Here is an 11,909-nt window from a genome sequence, read left to right as displayed (position 1 = left end):
TCATGCATTGTGAGCACAAAACCTGTGGAGGAACAATGTGATTTTGGTACATGCACCCATTATTCCCTACAGATCTTAGTCTGCTCTCACACTGCACCACCCCAGCTCCTAGCTGCATCCTCACCCACAGCAACACAAATCTGGTTGTCTACAAAACTGGAAAGCTGCCTATTTTGCAGGAGAATGTGCCTGTCCCTTAGCATGGGAAGGAGGAAGGAGTCATCTGCCAAAGCGGACTTTAAAGAAGAGGAGACGGAGAGCCGGTGCTACCCAAAGGAGATCAACTTGAAGAGCCAAAATGAGCAGCTTTAAGAGCTCATTTTAAAACAATGGGTAAAATGCATCCCTGGTGTGACTCCACTGACGGCCATGGCCCAAGGGTTGTGTGATTTTAACTAGAAAGGTTTAAGTGTTGTGTTCACTTGTGGGAGTTGCCCAGGGTATCATGGTGTGTTGCCAGTAAGAAGTTTCGCCGCCCTAGGATTTGGAAGGGGATACCATGTTTCATGGAATGAGGCCAGAGAACTCCGGCCGGGGGGCTGGAGCCAGGAGGAACACTAGTGGAGCTGACACGCCAAAGAGATTCTCGCCACAGACAGGAATAGGAAAACTCTGTGCTGATGGCACTGTCGGTGCCCAGAGGAAGGAAGGGAAACAAGAGTCTGGGAGGGGTTTCTCCTCCGTCTGTTCAGCAGGGGAGGAGAAAAGGGGTTTGAAACTCTTCCTGGAACGGACTTGTCACACTAACAAATCCATCTGGGGACCATGAGAAATTGGATTAAACTGTGGAGACGAGAGCCAAGTCCAGGACCCTCTCTTCAAAACAACACCCGAACGGGCAAATCCAGTTTAGTGCTTCGACCAAACCCAGCAAGGGGGGCAATGGCAGAGCAAGGCCAGTGGGCAGAAGTAGGGCTGGGCATTGGGGATGGAGTGGGGCAGCACCACCTGCTGACTGAGCCCTCTGCTTGGGCTAGTTCTTCTCACCTGTGCCAACCTGCCCCATTCCAAAGATCACCTCCCCTTTTCACTTAGCTGAAGGCACCGGACCCCTCTGGCCCCCGTCTAGCTCTGCTCGGTCACCCACAGTCTAACAGTGAGCTGTTCTAGTCAGCTGGCGTGCAATAGAGTAGGCATGGTAGAGCAGTCTGAGCACAGGGCAGGGCCAGTAACTCTGACGAGAACCCCCTCTCTGCCCTTGGACATTTCACTTGCCCGTAGATGAACGAGCTCCTCAGAACAGAGAATGTCTCCCTCTTTCTGTGTGTAAAGCACAGATTAAATTTATGGCACCATATACATGTTTGTTATTAATATTTACTGTCTTTACAGATATTGTAACAGTAGCCAGCAAGCACTGGCCTGTGACTCAGGAATCCTGCCACGGGCCTGCTGGGTGACCTGGGGCCAGTCACAGCACTGCGCTGTGCCTCAGTTTCCCCATATGTAAAAGGAAGATAATGCTACTGACCTGCTCTGTAAAGTGCCTGGAGATCTACAGATGACAAGTGCTGTAGAAGAGCTCAGTCTTAGTCTTATAACTGTGACCCAGCTCAGGCACGGCCAGGAGGAGAATCATTACCTGGGCAAAATGCCTTTCTGCCTGTGAGAGCTGCTGAGTAAAAGGCCAAAAGGGGTGTGCTGGTCATTTTAAAACCACAGCAGTGTGGGAAAGGACCCTTGGGTCAGTCCCTCAGGAGCCATTGGTTCTGTGTGAATAATCCAACAGAGGGGACTTTGTCTCCACGGATCCTGCGGGGCACCTGAATGAAATAGGAATGTGATTTTGAGCAGTTTATTAGTTGCCTAGAAGCCACCAGTCTCTCCTGTGACTAGGCCTTCACCTAGTCATTGGGACACTCAGCAGGGCAAACTCAAACACTAAATAAAATAAAGAAATACCAACCACCCTCTAAATTCACTTGGGGGGGGGGGAAAGAATGAACTCTATCCTGACGCCAACTGTAAGTGCCTGGCTTTCTGGAACAGCTATAACCACAGGCCTTTCCTGTTGTGCTGAGTGCAGCGGTTTATGAGATGACTTGGAGAGAGGCTTCAGTGGAGATGGAGTAGCTGTTCAAGAGGCCACTAGGCTATGTGGACGGGATAGCATGGATGAAACAAAGAACTAAAGCCTGTTTTGGCCACCCTGAATTTTTCTCTTCCACAAATCACCATTTAAAATACTGTTTTCCAAAATGCGTGGCTGGCCAGATCCTGCACTTGTGTTGCAGTGAAAATATTTCTTTTACTCAGACCCTGCCTGGGTTTTAATAGAAGTCTAGGCTCAGTTTCTGCTTAATGTGCCATGCTGTATATTCAAATTACAACTTTTTCTGGCATGCAACGTAAATTTCAAATGCCTCTTTTAAGACCCAAGCGTTGTGCTGCCAAATAAGTGCTGTTTCAGCTGCGTTTTTTTCCAAGCCCCCAGTTTTATCCACTGGATGGTTAATTTCACCACAGGTGTGCGTCTGTCCCCCAGGCCCGTTCCAATAGCTCGCTGGCACCATCTGTTATTTAAGGTTGAACCTTTCACCTTCATGGCCCAAACTGCAATGCATAAATAGTATGTGTGTGTGTGCCAGGCTTGGTCTGTGCCTGACCTGGCTTGCTCGTTTGTATAAATGCTCTAGAGAAAAGCATTGCCCACTTTGGGATGCCACAGTCTGAATTTTTCTCCAGAGGGGTGTTCTAGACCTGGGATATTAAACAGCGTGTGGCTTCAGGTCAAAGTTCTAAGGTGTTTTTCTCAGCATTGGCTTTATAGTATTGTGGTGTAATGTTCTATCCTTCGGTATGGCATCGTGGTAACGGCTGTCATAGAAATAACTAAGATTAGATCATGGGTTCTTTGGGCCCGGTTCTCCTCTCACTTATACAGGTGTAAGTCAGGAGTAAGGTCAATTGTGTCAATAGAGTTTCTCTGGTGTAAGGAAGATGAGCCAGGCCCTGTGCACGCTGCCCCTGGGGAGTTACGTTTTGCCATGCTTTAGAGGTAGCTGTTTTTCCTCTAAATTTCCACGTAAATCTCAGGATGCGGTTGGCCTTGTCCCTGTGCCAGGACTGCCTTCAACAGCAATCTCTTGAGAGGCTAATTTGAATTTAGGAAAGGAAACTGAAGAATTTCCTTTTCTTGCTTCAGGGCAGAGCAAATAATGGGGCCTTTATTCCCTGATAATTAACTTGCTTTTTACATTGCTTTACCTTTGCTCCAGCTCCAGCCTTCAATGTGAAAAGAAGCCTGTTACAGGAATCCTGGCATGGAACGACTTCCCCCATGAATTCTAGAAGAGCGTGATAACTGCAGAGACATAGCAATACGTTTCCAGAATGAGAGGAATGGCTCCAGGGAGCGCTTTCCAAACAGACAGCGGAGTGTGTTCCACTGGAGGGACCCGAGAAAGGCGTTCGAACGTTATAAAGGGCACACCAAGTAATGCCACTATTGTTCTGCTGGCAGGTAAACAGGGTGGATAAACAGTCAGCCATAGACAGCAAGCATTCCCAGTCTTCATCCTGGCACAAAACACAAACCTTACACCAATGCCCCTGCCAGCCGCAGCATCCCAACCCCCTTGATTTCAATGCAAGCTTTCAGTGGGGTTGCACTGGTGTAACTGGACCTTTCTGCATCAAGGGCATTGAGGTCTGACAGCGGCTCAGTGACCTTGTGAAACAGGGTGTGGGGGGCTCAGTCTGGGGTCTAGGAGGCAGGTACCAATCTGTCAAAAATTGCCATCATAACTGGGCCCTATTCGGGCAGCCTCAGCAGAGAGGCCAAATGTGAATAAACTCCCTTTGTGCCCTTCCAGGGAAGAGGCAAGGCTCTGGCAGGGGCAGCTTGCGTGGGAAGTCTGTAGCTATTCAGTCGCCACCACTCTCACCCCGGCATAGGCCGAGGAGTGGGACAGAAAGTGACCGTCTTTGCCTGTCCCAGGTTTCTCCCATTCTTATGGGGTTTCCTGCAGGAGGGTTGGGGTGGGGGTACGGGGACTGGTTTTGCCCCCCTTTAAAACTGTATGAAAGCTAAAAAGGCCGGACCAACTAGCATTTTCAAAATTCAGAGCGTGCGTGTGTGTGTGTCGGGGTGGCCCGTCCATGCTGGCTTTACCACCACCTGACTGAGCAGAGAAGGGGGGGGGGAAAACGCTTGTTATTTTTTAATAACTGCCAAACAGATGGAGCAGCAGCAGCACAGAGCGTATTAATGGGGAACTATGTACCAGGGAAAATGGAGCTTTTGTGCACTCACCGTCCTCAAGGACTGGAAGCCAGAGCGGAGGGAGATGGTGGCCCAGCTGCTTACAGCTGGGATTCTCTTTGAGCTGATGACTTAATACCTGTGAGTGGCTCAGACACTTACCTCCCCCCCCCCCCCCCCCCCCCATTTATCCTGCCACAGCACCTAGGAGCTCTGAGATGCGTTGGCACTCATCCTCCGAGCCTCCTCACATCTACTCCCATGCCCCTGCCTCTGAACACAGCTGCTGCGGGGCCCGTTTGGCCCTTACAGATCAGAGACAAAGTTTTGCAAAACGCCATTTAAATTCTTGTGCTGTTTCGGTTAGAGAAGGACCCATCAAAGCCCAGCAAACCTCCAGCATAAAACTTTGGGGGAGCGATTCAGATGCTTATTTGTCACGCTACGGCAGGAAATGATGCAACCCTTTTAAAAATCTCCGTACAGCTGCATTGCCATCAGCTGCTGAGATGAAGTTCCTTCCCACTCCTGCCATATGAACAATAAACCTCCCCCACATCTTCTGTGAAGAGCAGGGCCCTATGAACAACACGAGAGGAGATTATATGAAGTCCAAGGAGAGCCATCTGTTATTGGAGTGTTTTACGCTGTCTCAGAAGCTACAGAAACTTTCCACAGATAAAAGTAGCACATCTGCCTCACCCTGCAACCTGCCTCACAAACCTGTCCTGAATTAGCTGGACGTAGCCGACAGGCATGGTTAGTGCCTCAGGCTCTGGGGATGTGGAACCTGTCCCCTCCGAAACACAGAATCGCAGCGCTAGCCCCTCGGCTCGGCTAGCCTGACTTGGCACTCGCGAGCAGTGCCCAGATGGTTTAGGGCGCCAGATCCTCAGCTGGTCTGAATGGACACGGCAGCTCCACCAACGTCAGTGGAGTCACTTGGAAAAACAATTGGCATTTTTCAACTAGCTCACAGAAAAGTGTGCAAAATCTATTTTTCCTTCAAAATTGCCTGAAAATTCTCTCTCTCTCTTTTTTTTGCAAAAAGACAAAATTGAAAAGTGATTAAAAACAAAACAAACCCCAAAGAGCTTTTGGTTTGGGGTTTTTTGATGACACCCCATCCCCCCACCCCCCAATTTCAGCCAAAACTGGAATATTTTGGTTTGGTCAAAAAGCTATTTGTCACTGGAAAAGTATTTTTGATATAAAAATTTCAGCCAGTTCTAGAGTCATGCTGATCTACACCAGTGGAGGAGCTGCCCAGAGTTGGCTTCAGTAGCCAACTGGAGCTTCCATTTTTATAGGGAAGCCCATCAGGGGAACAGAGATGTCAAAACCATCTTTACCCACTCCTCCGCCACCCGCAAAACCTAGCATAGGAGGCATGGGGGGGGGAGGGGCTGAGAAGAGGGAACCATGTAGCTGGCTGCAAATTAGAGAAGCCCTGAGACTGCTCTAACTTGCACCAGGGGCCAAACTACCTCAGGACTGGGGGGAAAGGAATAAAGGTGAGCAGCAGCCCACCAATGATCTAGCCCCTTTAATCTTCAGGTGTAAAAAAATCCTATTACATCATCTAGTTTATCCCCCAGCTGGGACAGGGTTGTTCCCTATTGTACAAACATGAGTGTTTTGTCCAGTCTAGTTTTAAAATCCAAAGTGATGTGGCTTGCACCACTGCTTCCTTGGGGAGACTGTTCTGCAAACCAACAGATCGTGCTCTCAGCAAGTTTCTCTCCTGGGTTGAAGTCTCTTTGGTGTGGGAGAACCTGGATCCTATTACAGATCACTTAAGTAACTTTGGCTAACTTCATCTAATTAAATCAGTTTCCCTCCTATTCCAAAGCCATCAAACCACCACTGAACTCCCAGGCTCGCTGTGCAAATTAATTAAAAGAAATGCTACCTTGGCAAGGATGGAAGAAGCAGCGTCTCAGTTGTGAGGAACAAATCCAAGAATGTGTTCATTAAGGCTTCTATTCAGCAAAGCACTTAAATGTTAAGCACGTGCTTAAATACTTTGCTAAATCAGGGCCTCAAAATACACATGGAAGGTAAGTGTAAAAGTGTAGCATATGGCAGGGAGCTGCTGATTTTCATATAGAATAATAATAATATTAATGGCTGGCTAGGAAAAAGGATGGTCTCTCCATGTTTAGGTTAGAATTTCCTCCTCCAGGGGAAAAAAAAAAAAAAAAGGGTGGAGGGTGGGGAGAAAAAGATTCCTACAGCTCCTCTGAGACTGGCAGCGAGATCACAAAACAACAGTTATGCCTACGATTTGCAAAGGGAACCTTCACTAACGGGTAAATTCAATGACAAGAGCAATCAGGACAACTGCAGTCTGGTTGCTGAGAAACTCCAGAGCAAGGTACCGACAATGCACCTAAACACATAGAGATTCTGCCCATTTTAGAATCAGGACACCAAAGAATGTTGCCGTAATGGACACGCATAGTGGAAGAATGACTCTTCCTCCTAAGTGGAAATGGCAAATATGATGAACATAAGAATGGCCATGCTGGGTCAGCCCAATGGTCCATCTTGCCCAGCATCCTGTCTCCAGCAGAGGCCAGTACCAGAGCTTCAGGGCAAGTGTACAGAACAGGGCAGTTGTCTTCCCCTTTTGGCAGTCAGAGTTTAGGGTCATCCTGAGTGAGGTGTTATATCCCTGGCCATCTTGGCTAATAGCCATTGATGGACCTATTCTCCATGAACGTATCTAATTCTGTTTTGAACCCAGTTATACTTTTGGCCATCACAATATCCCCTGGCAATGAGTTCCACAGGTAAGTTGTGCATTGTGTGGAAAAGTACTTCCTTTTGTTTGTAATTCCACAAGCAGCCTATTAATTTCATTGGCTCACCTCTGCTTTTTGTATTGTGGGAAAGGATAAACAACACTTCTCTATTCACTTTCTCCACGCCAGTCATGATTTTATAGACCTCTATCATATCCCCACCTAGTTGTCTCTTTTCTAAGAAGAGCAGCCCTAATCTCTTTAGTCTCTCCTTGTATAGAAGCTGTTCCATTCCCTTGATCATCTTTGTTGTCCTTCTCTGAACCTTTTCTAGTTCCACTATGTGCTTTATGGGATGGAGCGACCAGAACTGCACACAGTATTCAAGGTGCAGGCATACCATGGAGTTATATAGTGACATTATGATTTTTCTGTCTCTCTTAGTAGTTCCTAACATTGTCAGCCTTTTTGACTGCTGGTGCACACAGCGCTGAAGTTTTCAGAGAACTAGCCTTGATGACTCCAAGGAAACATGGACTTGGGAGCTTTGGAGATAAATGTAGAAGATGCAAACAGGCCTATGGACCCTAGAAGTTAACTCCAGATCCGTTTTGTCCTACCCTAAAGATGCAGCAACAGGCTGCCTGATAAACCCAAAGCAGAGCCGTCTCCTCCAATGCCTGCCATTCACAACAGGGGAGACTGAAAAATATGTGGGCTGGTGCTTTGCCAAAGGGGGGATTGATTAGACTGTGAAATTCAGGGTTTCACAGCTGACCAAACTACTCAAAAAGCTCAACAGTCATTTCTTCCCATTCAGAGCGAGAGTTACCATTTCCTGGTTCCAAAGCCATGGCAAATGCAAAGCAATTCCAAGTATTCACCCCTCCATTTACAGCTGGGAACACAGAGAGCAGTGGCAACCAGCAGATCTCAGCTAAGGACTTGACTTTTAAGGGGAAGGAGACAGACCGGCTTGCTGGGCTCTGCAGAGCCGTCTTGTACAAGAGCACTCTACTTGTAGCTGATAGAAAATGTTCCCAGAGCCGGTGCTCTAGACGATGTAGCAGATTCTGGGTTTGGAAGGGCCCATAAAGCTTGTGGTTGTTGTGATCTGTAAGTGGCTTCCTTTGAGTGGTTCTATTCACCTTCCAACAAAAGGTCCTGGTCTCAAAAGTATCCCAGGTGCCAGTGAGGAAAGACGTTGCCACCTGCTGACGGCTTCTTGGCCTGTGTAAAATGAGTTCCATTCCCAGTGCTTCTTCTGTGAAATGGGTGCACTATCACCTTCGGCACTAATTGTTCCTTGAACTGGCAATCTCAACAGAGAGGCCAACGACTGAATGGGCCAATGGAGGCAGAGCTCCCCGGTCTGGCCCACTGGGATCCCTACAAGATAAGGCTAAGGGACATTGGCAAAGATTCATGGAGGGGGGTAAGTGGGCATTTCTGCTCCTTGTATTGCATCCTATTCTGTTAATAAGTCATTAGAGCAGGAGACTGCAGCCCAGGAGAAGCAATAAGACACTTTTCACTAGCACCAGCTACAAAGGAGAGTCACCAAAACAGCTCTAACATATGCTGCTGTCCTTATTATTAATACTCATTTGTATTACAGGAGCACAGAGACCCTAACTCAGATCAGGATCCCATCATGCTAGGCGCTCTACAGATACGCAAGATGGCCCTCGGCTTGAAGACCTTACAATCAACATAGAGGAGACTGAAACAGGGTGGGAGAAAGGAAGGATTATCCTGGTTTTATAGGTGGGGAGCTGGGGCATAGAGTGATGTGGGGCCAGATTTCCAGGTGCTCAGCACCCTATCAGGCACCCAATCAGTGGCTCACCCAAGGTGACAGCTACAGCAGAGTTGGGAACTGAGCCCCGATCTCCTGAGTCCCAGCCCAGTGCCTGAGCCACAAGCCTAGCTTCCCTCTCCCTTTATGTGATTAGACGATGAATGGACCCACGTGGGAGCAGCTGGAGTTCTCTAATATTGACCTGGAGTTCCCTTTGCTCACGCTTTCCCTTGATATAGGAATAGAGACTGGGTTAGTGGGGTCTGGGGGTGGGAAGCAAAGTGCTATTGGCAACCTGCAAAGGGAAGCAGGAAAGTGGAAATGTGTCAGGCAAGAGACTTGTGGGTAATTTCTCTAGCAGGGTCACCAGAGGGAGAGGAACAGGAGCCAACCCCTGCTGAAGAGAGAAACGTATGGAGCGGATTGTTCTACAGAGATGTGCACTGAGCAGAAAAACCAGCAGTTGCTCAACCTGCAGCAAGATTCCAGCCTGTTCCAAGGGACTCTAGTCTCTAAGGTACCACAAGTATTCCTGTTCTTTTTGCGGATACTGCTACCCTGAAACATCTCTTGTACTGACGTTTCTCTGCTGCTGCAGTCGTGGGCTCAGGGCCGTAAGCTTTGGAATGAGCATTATGAAGAGGGAGATGGTCCCAGGTTAGCTGGGGTTCGGAATGTTGAGCGGACTTCAGTTTCCTGTTTGCAGACACTAAGTCCCTGCAAGGCCCTTGCTCTGTGGAGTTATTTGGCTGATGAAGTTCCCTTAAAATATCTTCACTTAGGGATGAAATGATTCAATGTGCACGTGCCTTTCATTAAGCAAAAGCCATGGCAGCAGAGCTCAGATGATAAGATGATGACTTAACACAACCTCTACCCCTCCCCCAGCATTACTTAAAATTGTAACTTCTATTGGCCGCAGTTTGCATCCATCTGCAAAAACACATTAAGGAGAGAGAGCGAGAGAGAGGTTGGCAGCTGACTGCAAAGTTATTCCCTTGAGTGTTACTTACCTGACTTTAACCAGATGCTGTTTATCAGCCTGAGTGTATGCTTCATGCCCAGCGTGACAAAGACAGGAGAAATACAAGAAATACTTGTTATGCTCTGGGCTTATTCCCCCACCCCACCCCCAATATCATCCTAGGACCGGATATACAAGTTCCAGGAGAGGAATGTGTGTCCCTGGAGTCCCACGTCAAATCTGGAATTCATGTATTCTGTAGATGTACTTTATTACATGCAGGCATCAAGAAAGGTTTTGGAATTATTGTACTGGAGAGCTGGATTGTGTAGTTAAGGTTTGAACATAAGGGATAATTTTAGACATGTAATGCAAACTGTCAGCCCCATGGAAAATGAGGAGTGGCATATTTTGGCTTCAGTTTTTTTCCCCCTTTATACACCCAGGCAGTTGGTTCTGCTCCAAAGCCCTTTGAAGTCAAAGGAAGGACTCCAGTAGGGTCTGGACGAACCCTATGAGGCTTGATCGGGCTCCCATTAAAATCAACGGCAAAACTCTCTGCCTTCAATAGGAGCAGGGTCGGAGTTTTGGAATGCAGCAAGCCTGGCTTGCCAGGAGGTAACTTAGAGGTGGTGCGCACACCCGTGAACTTCACCAGCGAGGGGACAAACACCTAATAAGAGTATTTGTGCCAGAGCGAAACTGTGGATGTGACATTAGCTTCCTGAAACCAGAAAGACTAACAATCCCCTCTAGCAAGGACCCTGGGACACTGTGGAGCTGTAGTGAATAGTCCAGACTGGAGCCCCCCTAAGCTAGTGCTGCAGGGGCTCGGTAGCAAAGAGTGTGTACAAACTGATAGGATATCCAGGGTCATGCCTGGGTTTGTCTGGATGTGACCATGTGCATCTCCTTTATAATTCCTGCACGCGTCTTACCGCCCCTGGCATTAGCTGCTGTACCATGCCAGAGTCTGGACACTCACATGAGAATTTACTCACAGACACCATGTTCTTCACTGCTCAGCAAGCAAACATTTTCCAGGCCTAGGAAGCAGAGACCTATGAGGGATTATTCTGTCCCATTGAAGGTTAGACAGTGGTAAATGAGGGCAGGCAGAATTCATCCCTTCCTATCAGGCAGCTGGACAGAATGAAGAGGACACTGAATTCAAGACAGCTTTGCATTAGGCAAACAGGTAAGAGCAACTCGTGATCTGACAGACCAAAGAAGGGGCTGGACTGAACTTGTGTGTTTATATATAGGGGAGAGAGAGAGAATGGTAGATGGATATGAAGGATGAAAGCTGGAAGACCAGAGTCTATTCTCCTTCCAGGCCCTCTGTAGCCCATGTCCCTGTCCCTCGGTCCCATCCTGCAGAAGCAGTTCTGCACTTCACACATTGTTCTGTAACTCTCTCTTCACTGTGGACATGTGGTAAGCTACTGCTGAGTGCTGGACAGATGAGGCCTCTGGCTCTGCATCGTGGCTGGCTCACTAAGCTTTCTGGATTACTGTCTCAATTATGTTGGGCATAAAGAACTGTTTGTAATGGCCCCTCGAGAGGCCACAAGAGGAAAGCAAGGGGATAGTTTTCATGTTTTCCTAGCTCTGTGAAAGCGCTAAGTGGAGGACAGTTGCAGGCTATAGCCCCGCCATGCAGAGCTCTGCTGAGGGCGGGGCTGCTCAAGTGGGCCACTCAGCACAAAGTTCACGCTTTTACCCACCGGATTATTAAAGGTCTGGAGACCCAGCAGTTTATTTTCTTCTAGAAATTGTTCTGAGAAGTTCAGGCCATAGAATCTCTGTAAATAACAATACTTAACACTGACCTACACCTCCCACCCCCCAGCTTTTCATCCATGGATCTCACAGGGCTTTGCACAGACAGGTGAGCATTATTAGCCCCCTTGTAGGGATGGGGAAATGGAGGCACAGAAAGATGATGACAGAGCAGGGAACAGAACTCACAAGCTCTTGACTTCCCATCTGATGACCCACTGCTTCCTACAGCAGCACATGCAAGTGCAAAAGAACTATCAGAAGACGACGACTAAAGTTTTTTGACTCAGCAACTTCCTCTGGATTATTATACGGGGAGTTATGGATGGTGTTTCTTGTCTGAGCTTGAAACTGGAGTTTAATTTTGCAAAACACTTAGGGTCTGATTCTCATTCACACTAACTGCTCTGG

Source organism: Terrapene carolina, unplaced genomic scaffold (genome assembly GCF_002925995.2).
Source record: "Terrapene carolina triunguis isolate 2854851 unplaced genomic scaffold, T_m_triunguis-2.0 Scaffold53, whole genome shotgun sequence".
Classification (NCBI taxonomy): Eukaryota; Metazoa; Chordata; order Testudines; family Emydidae; genus Terrapene; species Terrapene triunguis.
This window is presented reverse-complemented; position numbering follows the sequence as displayed.